The sequence below is a fragment of the Chiloscyllium plagiosum genome, unplaced genomic scaffold (assembly GCF_037043375.1).
Source record: "Chiloscyllium plagiosum isolate Xiang-an unplaced genomic scaffold, Cpla_swu_hap1 HiC_scaffold_1, whole genome shotgun sequence".
Classification (NCBI taxonomy): domain Eukaryota; kingdom Metazoa; phylum Chordata; class Chondrichthyes; order Orectolobiformes; family Hemiscylliidae; genus Chiloscyllium; species Chiloscyllium plagiosum.
Window position 1 is genome coordinate 83252759 of NW_028270139.1, and position 11382 is coordinate 83264140.

The following is an 11382-nucleotide window of genomic DNA, read 5'->3' on the forward strand; positions in this document are numbered from 1 at the left end:
TTTGAGCCTGCTCTGCCATTCATCATGATCATGGCTGATCATCCTACTCAACAACCTAATCCTGATTTCTCTTCATCACCTTTTATCCCATTATCCTTCCCATCTTTCTGAAATATGGCACCATGTTAGCCAATCTCCAGTCTTTTGGCACCTCACCTGTGACTAATGATGATACAAATATCTCAGCAAGGGGCCCAGCAATCACTTCCTTAACTTCCCACAGGGTTCTGGGGTACACTGATCAGGTTCCACCTTTATACATTAAGATGTCCAGCAGCACCACTTCTAATGGGGACATTTTTCATGATGTCGCTACTTATTTCCCCATGTTCTCTATCTTCCAAATCCTTCTCCACAGTAAACATCTAGGCAAAATACTTTAGATTACTTAGTGTGGAAACAAGCCCTTCGGCCCAACAAGTCCACACCGACCCTCCAAAGAACAACCCACCCAGACCCACTCATTTACCCCTTCACCTAATACTACAGGCAATTTAGCATGGCCAATTTACCCAACCTGCACATTTTGGGACTGTGGGAGGAAACCGAGCACCCGGAGGAAACCCACGCAGACATGGGGAGAATGTGCAAACTCCACACAGACAGTTGCCTGAGGCGGGAATTGAACCTGGGTCTCTGGCGCTGTGAGGCAGCAGTGCTAACCACTGTGCCACCATGCCACCCTAAATTTCACCAGCTATCACGAGATTTGAACCCATACCCCCCAGAACATTAGCATGATGGGCATTACCACTAAGCCACTGACCAATTCTCATTTAGTATCTCCCCATCTCCTATGATTACACAAATCGGTGACTTTGCCAATCTTTAATGTGTCCTATTCTCTCCCTAGTTAGCTTTTGTCCTTAATGTATTTGTAGAATCCATTTGGATTCCCCTTAACCCCATTTGCCAAAGCTCTCAAGTCCACTTTCGGCCATCCTGATTTCCCTCAAGTATACTCCCACTGCCTTTATCTTCTAGGGATTGACTCAATTTTTGCTGTCTATACCTGACATATGCTTCCTTCTTAACCAAAACCTCAATTTCTCTAGTCATCCAGCATTGCTGATACCTACCCTTCACCCTAACAAGAATATACTGTCTTATTTTCAAAGGCTTCCCATTTTCCAGCCATTCCTTGACCTGGAAAGATTCATCTCCATCAACTTTTGAAAGTTTAGATTAGATTAGATTACCTACAGTATGGAATCAGGCCCTTTGACCCAATAGGTCCACACCGACCCTCCAAAAAGAGTAACCCACCCAGACCCATTGCCCTAAATTTTAACCCTGACTAGTGTACCTAACACTATGGGCAATTTAGCATAGCCAATTCACCTCACCTGCATATCTTTGCATTGTGGGAGGAAACCGACAGACATGTGAAGAATGTGCAAACCTCTTGCCTAATACCATCAAAATTGGCCTTCCTCCAATTTAGAACTTCAAACTTTTAGATCTGATCTATCCTTTTCCATCACTATTTTAAAGTGAATAGAATTATGCTCGCTGGCCCCCCAAGTGCTCTCCCACTGACACTTCAGTCACCTGCCCAGCCTTATTTCCCAAGAGTAGGTCAAGTTTTGCATTTTCTCTAGTAGGTACATCCACATAGGAGTTGAAGTCTTGCCCATTTCTTAACAGTTAACCTCAACAGACCCACGTTTACCGTCAAATTAAAAAAACATTTGAAAAAGTAAATTTCTTAGCTTTACAGTTAGTCCTCAATGTATTAAACTTAATATTTAGAATAATGTCCCAATGACCTGAATTCTGCAGTGTGTTGACAAGGCAAAACCTGGCTCATTCCAAAAGGAGACAACATGCTTCCTACATTGCCAGTTGTTACTTTATGTTTACTGAATCAACCCATATTCAAACGCTATTTAAGAAAATGTACCGAAACGACATCTGACAGATTCTCAATAGTCCAAGAGGCAGCGAAGTTGCAACATCATAGAACTAAGCGACAATTCTCTACAGAAAGCAATGTATTCCAATCAAAACACTCAAGCACAAAATATTACACCATTATTATTTCTTGCTTTATATCCTTGTCTGTTCCGAGTTATTCAGTCATTTACCGAAAATTTGGTTAAAGAATTGCTGACACGTCAGCAGTATGGTATTAGTAAACAAACACGCGTGTGTGTTGCCGGTCATATCTCAAGACAAAGTGCTTTACAACTTCAGTGCTATGCTGAAGTGTGGGAAATTCATCAAGAAAGGCTGCAGCAAGTTCTCTCCAATGAGGTATTTACCAGATAATCCTCAAACCAACGCTGCGTTAACCACGAACCTAAGGAAAACACTCCTGCCCTATTCGAATATCAGAATCTTGACGTTGGAAGAGGCCCGATTAGACAACACCTTTCGATCACTGCTGTAGACAAAGTCAATCTCATTTCGGTCGTTGTTTTTGTTTTACCTAAACTGGCTTACGCATTGAGCACGTGTCCACAATTTTAGGCAAGGTGTTACAAGATTGCCAAGAGATGTCTTTTATTCCTTAATTCCAGGACAGTCTGTAGGAGACTGATATCAGTCAGAGTGTTGTAATTCCGAAAGGCTGCCAGGAAGGCATTAAAACTTCAATACCACAAGTTTTGTCATTTCGTCCTTTGCCATCCCTTGCCCAGCACCCCCACATCCACCCCTCTGTCCAAAGATATACACATTAAGTGGTTTGGCTGTACTCTGTAGTATCCAGGGATATGCAGTATTAGGTGGGCTAGCCGTGATAGATGGGAGTTACAGGCGTAGGGCGGGAGCTGGGTGGGATACCCAAAAAAGGGCCGGTGCAGACTCGGTGGGGTGAATAACCTTTTTCCAAACTGTAGTGATTTTATGAAATGGATCAATGTCGCACACACCTCAATCGTTATTACCAAGCTCTTGGTACCCACTTCCCAAATTTATAGTCAAAGCGTCCCTGACCGGTCATTAAAAGTCACTTTGACCTCTAAACTCAAGAGGAATTTGTAGAAACTAAACCGAATTTGACGATAAGAGTTGCACTAAGTTAGTCATTGATTCGCTCAGGTGGTTTACCTTCACATCACCAATTGGCATGAGCTTGAAAAATATAATCCTCGCCCTTGAACACATTCCGAACATTCTCGTTCGGAAACCACATTACACAGTAGCTCTCAGGCAGCAAGTTAAAAAAAAATCGAGTTAAGGCAAACAAAGGCAACGTCGGAACGCAGTTCGGTTCGCAAGTCTATATAGTTGTCCGAAATAAGCTTATCAGATCATATCAATTTTAAGAAACTATGCTCTTAATCTACGTGCCATTTAACAGACAGCCAAGTGGATTCCAACTTGCAAACAGCTTTTTTTCTGCACAACTCAATTTAACAATCTACCTTAATAATTGTAGAAATAAGCCAGTTACTAGAGAGACGAGCTGATAAAACTCTAAGGTGATATAGCCCAGAAGTAAAAAGTTACTCAACAAACAAAACAAACACTGTGCGAGAGAATTCAGTGACAAAGTTCAGTTACCATGCAACAGCCAGTCCCCAACCCTGAAGAATTTTGGCAATGATTGAAACACCAATCCTTCCCCATACGTCACAACCTGTGGAATGTGAGCCAGCACAATAAACTTTTTCTTTGCCAAGAGCTAATCATTACTTTGTTCTTTAGAAAAGCGTGCTGTGTCATATCAATTAACAAAACAGAACCGACGATAAAAGAGTTCTTTGCGTTGACATTTTACTGACTACAGCAAGCACTTCAAATCAGCTGAAATATTAACACTCACAGCAAGTGCAATTCATCCGGCGTCAGTTAGTTTATTGTATGGACCTTTTCAAGTGGTAATGAATTTGATAGCAGGGGAAACACCACTGAGCCCTCATGTTGGCATCTGGGGTGTTAAGCACAACAGTTTAAAGTAATTCGTAAAGCAAATTCACTCAATGCGCCATATGATCGGGGAAAAAGGAGGGCAAAGTACACTTGACAGTTGGCTATGGACATGAGCGAAACGTTCACTTAATCACTGCAAGTGTTTATGCAATCCATTCATTTCCACTTTACATATCCTTGTTACCAGGGGCTCATAGTCAAAGAAATGTCAATCACCGTTTGATGGCACTTCAGGTGCAGAGGCTGCTGTTGCCACGTGCACTCCAATCAGCAGCAGCGGCAACACCTGGGGACAGGGATTGCGTGCCCGGGCCCGCACTGATCTCTGGGGCTTGTAGTTCTTTTAAGTGGCTCGTCGCCTCTAGCGGTCAGAATTGAAACTACTTCAAGAGTACTCCTGAGCTTATACTCAAAACATCGAATCTCATGTTTCTCGGATGCTGCCTGGCCGGCTGTGCTTCTCTAGAATCACACTTTTTGACACACGACTGAAGCTACACGTTTAGAAAAACGTATACCCTAATTCCCGTGTCTCGATCTGACGAGGAAGGTGGGAGATTAACTGACTTTCGTGTTCCTGTGGACCATCGATGTTTTACTAATGATGGTTCAAGCATTTGACTTATACAATTTGAAACGGACTGGTATTAACCTAAATTTTCTATGGCTTAAACCCAGGTTTGGCATCAAATAATCCAACAAACTTTATTTTACTCCTTGTTGTCTTCTACCCAGAAGACCTGTTAAGGGCTGATACTCCAGTTGTCCAGAGTTGTCTCATCCACTTTTGTCAACGACTGTTAGTTTGTCCCCAAAATCTTGAGCCAAGTCTGGCTTCTAGATACTGGTCTGTCCTGATCACTTAACTTTATTTCTTGAGTGGGGGTAAAGTTTGAAAATAATGCAATAAAAGTTAACTTATTGCATTATGTTATTGCAGGAACACTGAACTTTGGAAATGTGCAGTGTCCTCACTATCTGATCTGAAATAGACATTCACGGTATTAGACCTTTTTAGAATAGTGATAAGGAGAAACTTCTTGAGCCAGATAGTGGTGAATCAATGAAATTCACTGCCACAAAAGGCTATGGAGACCAGGCTATTATGTATATTTAAAATGGAGATAGATTCTTGACTATAAAGGATTATGGGGAGAAAATGGGAGAATGGGGTTGAGACACTTAGCAGCCATGATTGAATGCAGAGCAGACTTGATGGGCCTAATGTTTTATGGCCTTAATGATAAGTGTATAATATTCATCTGAATAGAAAGTTTAATTGTTGATAAAACTTCTGGCACAAAATAAATTTGCAAAGGTATGTTCATGATGCATGTTAATTTTTAATTCGGTGGTTGGTTTTATGCCTTGGACTTTATTTGTTTGAAGTACAAACATTGAAACACTTTTAAAAATAGTTGTTTTTTTGTTAGTATATTGTACACCTCCTACTCCATTAGGATGGAGACATGGTTTCTGAGAAAATATGAGGGACCCTAAACATTGGCAATGTGCAGTGTCCTTACTATCCTCTCAGAAATGGAGTCACAATGTTAAACAGCAGGTGTAGGCTATTTGACCCATCAATCTCCTCTGCTCATCAATGAGATCATGGCTAATTGTATGATCTCCATGACTTTCATCAAAACCCTTGATTCCCTTCCTGATTACAACTCTATCTCAGCCTTGAATGTACTTAATGAATTAGCCTCTGCAGACCTCTGTGGAGAAGAATTCTACAGATTCACTCTCATCTGAAAAAATAATTCCTCATTTGTTATCAATAGGTGACTTAGTCTGAGATTATGCTACTTGATCCTCTAATCCCACAAGAGGAAACATACTCTCTCCACACTCCAGTGAGTACAAACCCTACCTGCATTAACCTCCCCTCAAAAAAAAATTCCTCTATGTATGGGGTCAACCTAGTGAACCTTCTCTGGAGTACCTCCACGCCTGTGCATTGTGACGAAGCTGTGGCTTTGAGGTGTCCTAGTGTTTGTTGTTTGTTTTTTTTTGAGATTGCTACAGAGCTGTCTGTAAGAAAGTAAACAGCTTGTACCTTTTTAAGTTGGAACAATAGAAGCAGCTGGGTGTGGCCGGCTCTTACAGACCAAGATTTGCACTTTTTTTTAAGGTTTTGGATTCAGCAGAAACTGCTGGAGCCTTGAAGTAGAAGTGTTTTTTTTTTGCTCTCTTGACGACAGCTAGAAACAGGGTTTTTTCTTCGTACTATGGGTGTTGTATGTGGAAAAGATTCTTCTGGATCTGCCTTTTGGCCAAGGGATGTGTTCATGATGCTATATTGGATCAGTTAACTAATAATTATTGTACCTAGTATTCTAACATCAGTAGTTTGGCCAATAAAATTGCAACTGGAACACAGCAACTGACAATCACCTTTTTTTAAAGTAAGAAAAGATTAGAGTCTAGGCTACCACCTACAAATATTTTGAGGGGAGGGTCTGATCTAGTCTAAAACAATACCTTTCTCCAATAAGTGAATAAAAACTATTCCTAGCTTTCTTCGTATAGTCTGATCTGTTCCTTGTGTCATGCAGGAACACTTGATCATATATGTATAGTATGGAAACAGACCCTTTAGTACAAGTCTTCCATACTTACCAGATATCCCAAAGCCATCTAGTCCCAGTTGTAGATTTGCTAGCTGAGCTGGCAGTTTCATTGTCAGGCACTTTGTCACCATACTAGGTAATATCTTCCGTGAACCTCTGGACGAAGCACTGCTCGTGTTTACTGCTTTCTGTTTATATGTTTGGGTTTCCTTGTGTTGGTGATGTCATTTCTTGTTCTTCTTCTTCTCTGGGGGTGGTAAATGGATAGACAATATACAGACAACAAGCAAAACTAATGTTATTTACATAATACTGTGCAAGAACTTTTGAGTGGGAGCAGCAGCCGAGTAAAGGCGAACCCGGGAGACTACAGCTAAGGTAAGACAGTTTGTTTCAAAATTACTTACCTGTAGCGGGCAGCGGTGTTTTTTTTTCTCTCTTCACAAAAAGAGCGGGAGCAGCAGAGGAAGTGACGGCAAACAGAGGGGCAGCCGGGAAGGAGAACTGTGAGTATAAATACTCACCCTTTAATCACCAACGGTCATTTGAGTGGGAGCAGCGGAAGTGAGGTTGGAGCGCATAGCTGGGTGGGAAGGTAAGTGATTTGTATTTGAGTGGGTGTGTTCTAGACCCCAGGTCCTACTTCTGTAGGGACTCCCTCCCAACCTCCTCCTCTAACCTCCTCCTCTAACCTAACTTTAAAGTCCACAGGTAAGTGACTCAGTGTTATTGACTCAGTGTTCTTGTTTTTGGAGAAAGTGTACAGTCATGGCAGCGCAGGCGGTGGAATGTTCCTCCTGCAGGATGTTTGAGGTAGGGGTGACCACCGATACTCCTGCCGATTTCGTCTGCAGGAAATGCAGTCAGATCCTGATCCTCACCGAATGAGTTAGGGAACTGGAACTGGAGTTGGATGAACTGAGGATTATTCAAGAGGCTGAGAGGGTGATTGATAGAAGCTACAGGGACGTAGTTACGCCAGAGAACAGAGGTAGCTGGGTAACAGTTAGAGGTGGGAAGGGGAAGAAGCAGGCAGTGCAGGGTTCCCCTGTGGTCGTTCCCCTAAAAAATAAGTATACAGCTTTGGAAACTGTTGGGTGGGACAGCGTTGCAGGTGTAAGCTGCATGGAAGGGGTCTGTGGCTCTGAGACTCAGAAGGGAAAGGGGGAGAGGAGGAGAGCGCTAGTTATAGGGGACTCTCTAGTTAGAGGGATGGACAGGCGGTTCTGTGGACATGGGTGAGACTCACGGATGGTTTGTTGCCTCCCGGGTGCTAGGGTCCAAGACGTCTCAGACCGTGTCTTCAGAATCCTTAAGGGGGAGGGTGTGCAGCCAGAAGTCGTGGTACACATTGGCACCAACGACATAGGTAGGAAGAGGGGTGGGGAGGTCATTCAAGAGCTCAAGGAGTTAGGCTGGAAGCTAAAAGCTAGGACAGACAGAGTCGTCATCTCTGGGTTGTTGCCGGTGCCACGTGACAGTGAGGCAAAGAATAGGGAGAGAGTGCAGTTGAACACGTGGCTGCAAGGCTGGTGTAGGAGGGAGTGCTTCAGATATTTGGACAATTGGACTGCATTCTGGGGAAGGTGGGACCTGTACAAACAGGACGGGTTGCACCTGAACCAGAAGGGCACCAATATCCTGGGGGGTAGGTTTGCGAGCACTCTTCCGGGGGGGGTTTAAACTAATTTGGCAGGGGGATGGGATCCGGACTTGTAGTCCAGCAAGTAAGCTAGCTGTGTGTCAGGATGCCCAAGACTGTAGGGAGGCTGTGGAGAAGGTAGCACTGACAGAGACTACTTGCGGACACAGAGATGGGCTCAAGTGCGTATACTTCAACGCAAGGAGTATCAGAAATAAGGTGGGTGAACTTAAGGCGTGGATCGGTACCTGGGACTACGATGTTGTGGCCATCACGGAAACGTGGATAGATGAGGGACAGGAATGGCTGTTGGAGGTTCCTGGTTACAGGTGTTTCAGTAAGATTAGGGAGGGTGGGAAAAAAGGAGGGGGGGGGGCATTGCTAATTAGAAATGGTATAATGGCTGCAGAAAGGAAGTTTGAGGGGGATCTGCCTCTGGAGGTAGTATGGGCTGAAGTCAGAAATAGGAAAGGTGCAGTCACCTTGTTGGGTGTTTACTATAGGCCCCCCAATAGCAGCAGAGATGTGGAGAAACAGATTGGGAAACAGATTTTGGAAAGGTGCAGAAGCCACAGGGTCGTAGTCATGGGCGACTTCAACTTCCCAAATATTGATTGGAAGCTCTTTAGATCAAGTAGATTGGATGGGGCGGTGTTTGTGCAGTGTGTCCAGGAAGCTTTTCTAACGCAGTATGTAGATTGTCCGACCAGAGGGGAGGCCATATTGGATTTGGTACTCGGTAATGAACCGGGACAAGTGGTGGGCTTGTTAGTGGGTGAACATTTTGGTGATGGTGACCACAATTCTGTGACTTTCACCTTGGCTATGGAGAGAGATATGGTGCGCACAACAAGGTAGATTTTATAATTGGGGGAAGGGAAATTACGATGCTGTAAGGCAGGATTTGAGGAGCATACGTTGGGAGCATAGGCTGTCAGGGAAGGATGTGGTGGAAATGTGGAACCTTTTCAAAGAGCAGAAACGACGTGTCCATGATATGTATGTACCTATCAGGCAGGAAAGAAATGGTCGCGTGAGGGAGCCTTGGTTGACGAGAGAGGTTGAATGTCTGGTAAAGAGGAAGAAGGAGGCTTACATAAGGTTGAGGAAACCGGATTCAGACAGAGCAGTGGAGGGATACAGGATAGCCAGAAGGGACCTGAAGAAAGGGATTAGGAGAGCTAAGAGAGGGCATGAAAAATCGTTGGCGGATAGGATCAAGGATAACCCCAAGGCATTTTATGCGTATGTGAGAAACCTGAGAATGACAAGAACGAGGGTAGGTCCGATCAAGGACAGTAGTGGGAGACTGTGTATTGAGTCGGAAGAGATAGGAGAGGTCTTGAACAAGTACTTCTCTTCAGTATTTACGAACGAGAGGGACCGTATTGTAGAAGAGGAGAGTGTGAAATGGACTGGTAAGCTAGAAGAGATACCTGTTGGGAAGGAAGATGTGTTGGACATTTTGAACAACTTGAGGATAGACAAGTCCCCTGGGCCTGACGGGATATATCCTAGGATTATGTGGGAAGCAAGAGGAAATTGCAGAGCCGTTGGCAATGATCTTCTCGTCTTCACTGGCAATGGGGGTGGTACCAGGGGACTGGAGAGTGGCGAATGTTGTGCCCCTGTTCAAAAAAGGGAATAGGGATAACCCTGGGAATTACAGGCCTGTTAGTCTTACTTCTGTGGTAGGCAAAGTAATGGAAAGGGTACTGAGGGATAGGATTTATGAGTATCTGGAAAGACACTACTTGATTAGGGACAGCCAGCACGGATTTGTGAAGGGTAGGTCTTGCCTTACAAGTCTTATTGAATTCTTCGAGGAGGTGACCAAACAGGTGGATGAGGGTAGAGCAGTGGATGTAGTGTACATGGATTTTAGTAAGGCATTTGATAAGGTTCCCCATGGTAGGCTTTTGCGGAAAGTCAGGAGGCATGGGATAGAGGGAAATTTGGCCAGTTGGATAGAAACCTGGCTAACCGGTCGAAGTCAGAGAGTGGTGGTAGATGGTAAATATTCAGCCTGGAGCCCAGTTACAAGTGGAGTTCCGCAGGGATCAGTTCTGGGTCCTCTGCTGTTTGTAATTTTTATTAATAACTTGGAAGAGGGAGTCGAAGGGTGGGTCAGTAAATTTGCAGATGATACGAAGATTGGTGAAGTTGTGGATAGTGAGGAGGGCTGTTGTCGGCTGCAAAGGGACTTAGGTATGATGCAGAGCTGGGCTGAGGAGTGGCAGATGGAGTTCAACCCTGCCAAGTGTGAGGTTGTCCATTTTGGAAGAACAAATAAGAATGCGGAATACAGGGTTAATGGTAGGGTTCTTAGTCAGGTGGAGGAACAGAGGTGGAGGATCTTTGAAGGTTGCCACTCAGGTGGATAGAGTTTATAAGAAGGCCTATGGAGTATTATCGTTCATTAGCAGAGGGATTGAATTCAAGAGTCGTGAAGTGATGTTGCAGCTGTACAGGACTTTGGTTAGGCCACAGTTGGAGTACTGTGTGCAGTTCTGGTCGCCTCACTTTAGGAAAGATGTGGAAGCTTTGGAGAGGGTGCAGAGAAGATTTACTAGGATGTTGCCTGGAATGGAGAGGAAGTCATACGAGGATAGGTTGAGAGTTCTCGGCCTTTTCTCGTTGGAACGGTGAAGGATGAGGGGTGACTTGATAGAGGTTTATAAGATGGTCAGAGGAATAGATAGAGTAGACAGTCAGAAACTTTTTCCCCGGGTACAACAGAGTGTTACAAGGGGACATAAATTTAAGGTGAAGAGTGGAAGGTATAGGGGAGATGTCAGGGGTGGGTTCTTTACCCAGAGAGTGGTGGGGGCATGGAATGCGCTGCCCGTGGGAGTGGTAGAGTCGGAATCATTGGCGACCTTTAAGCGGCATTTGGATACGTACATGGATGGGTACTTAATCTAGGTTAGAAGTTCGGCACAACATCGTGGGCCGAAGGGCCTGTTCTGTGCTGTATTGTTCTATGTTCTATGTTCTAACTGTAACAAACACTACATTGGATAAACAGGCAGAAAACTAGCCACCAGGATCTATGAACATCAACTAGCCACAAAAAGACATGACCCTCTCTCACAAGTATCCTTCCATACACATAAGGAAGGCCACCACTTCGACTGGGATAACACATCCATCCACGGACAAGCCAAACAGACACGTACAAGAATTCCTAGAAGCATGGCACTCTAACCGGAAGTCTATCATCAAACACATTGGCTTGGATCTCATTTACCACCCTCTTGAAGAAAAAGTACAAGAAATGATATC

General features: G+C 44.1%; 1 protein-coding gene across 1 annotated transcript in view; it reads right to left on the reverse strand.

Moving 5' to 3' along the window:
• Positions 1-3396, reverse strand: part of mtus1b (microtubule associated tumor suppressor 1b) — a 215666-nt gene extending 212270 nt beyond the window's left edge. Inside the window, exon 1 of the mRNA XM_087988505.1 lies at positions 3372-3396. The gene's annotated coding sequence lies outside the window, so the exon portion shown is untranslated. The remainder of the gene's footprint in view (positions 1-3371) is intronic.
• Positions 3397-11382: the final 7986 nt, after the last annotated feature.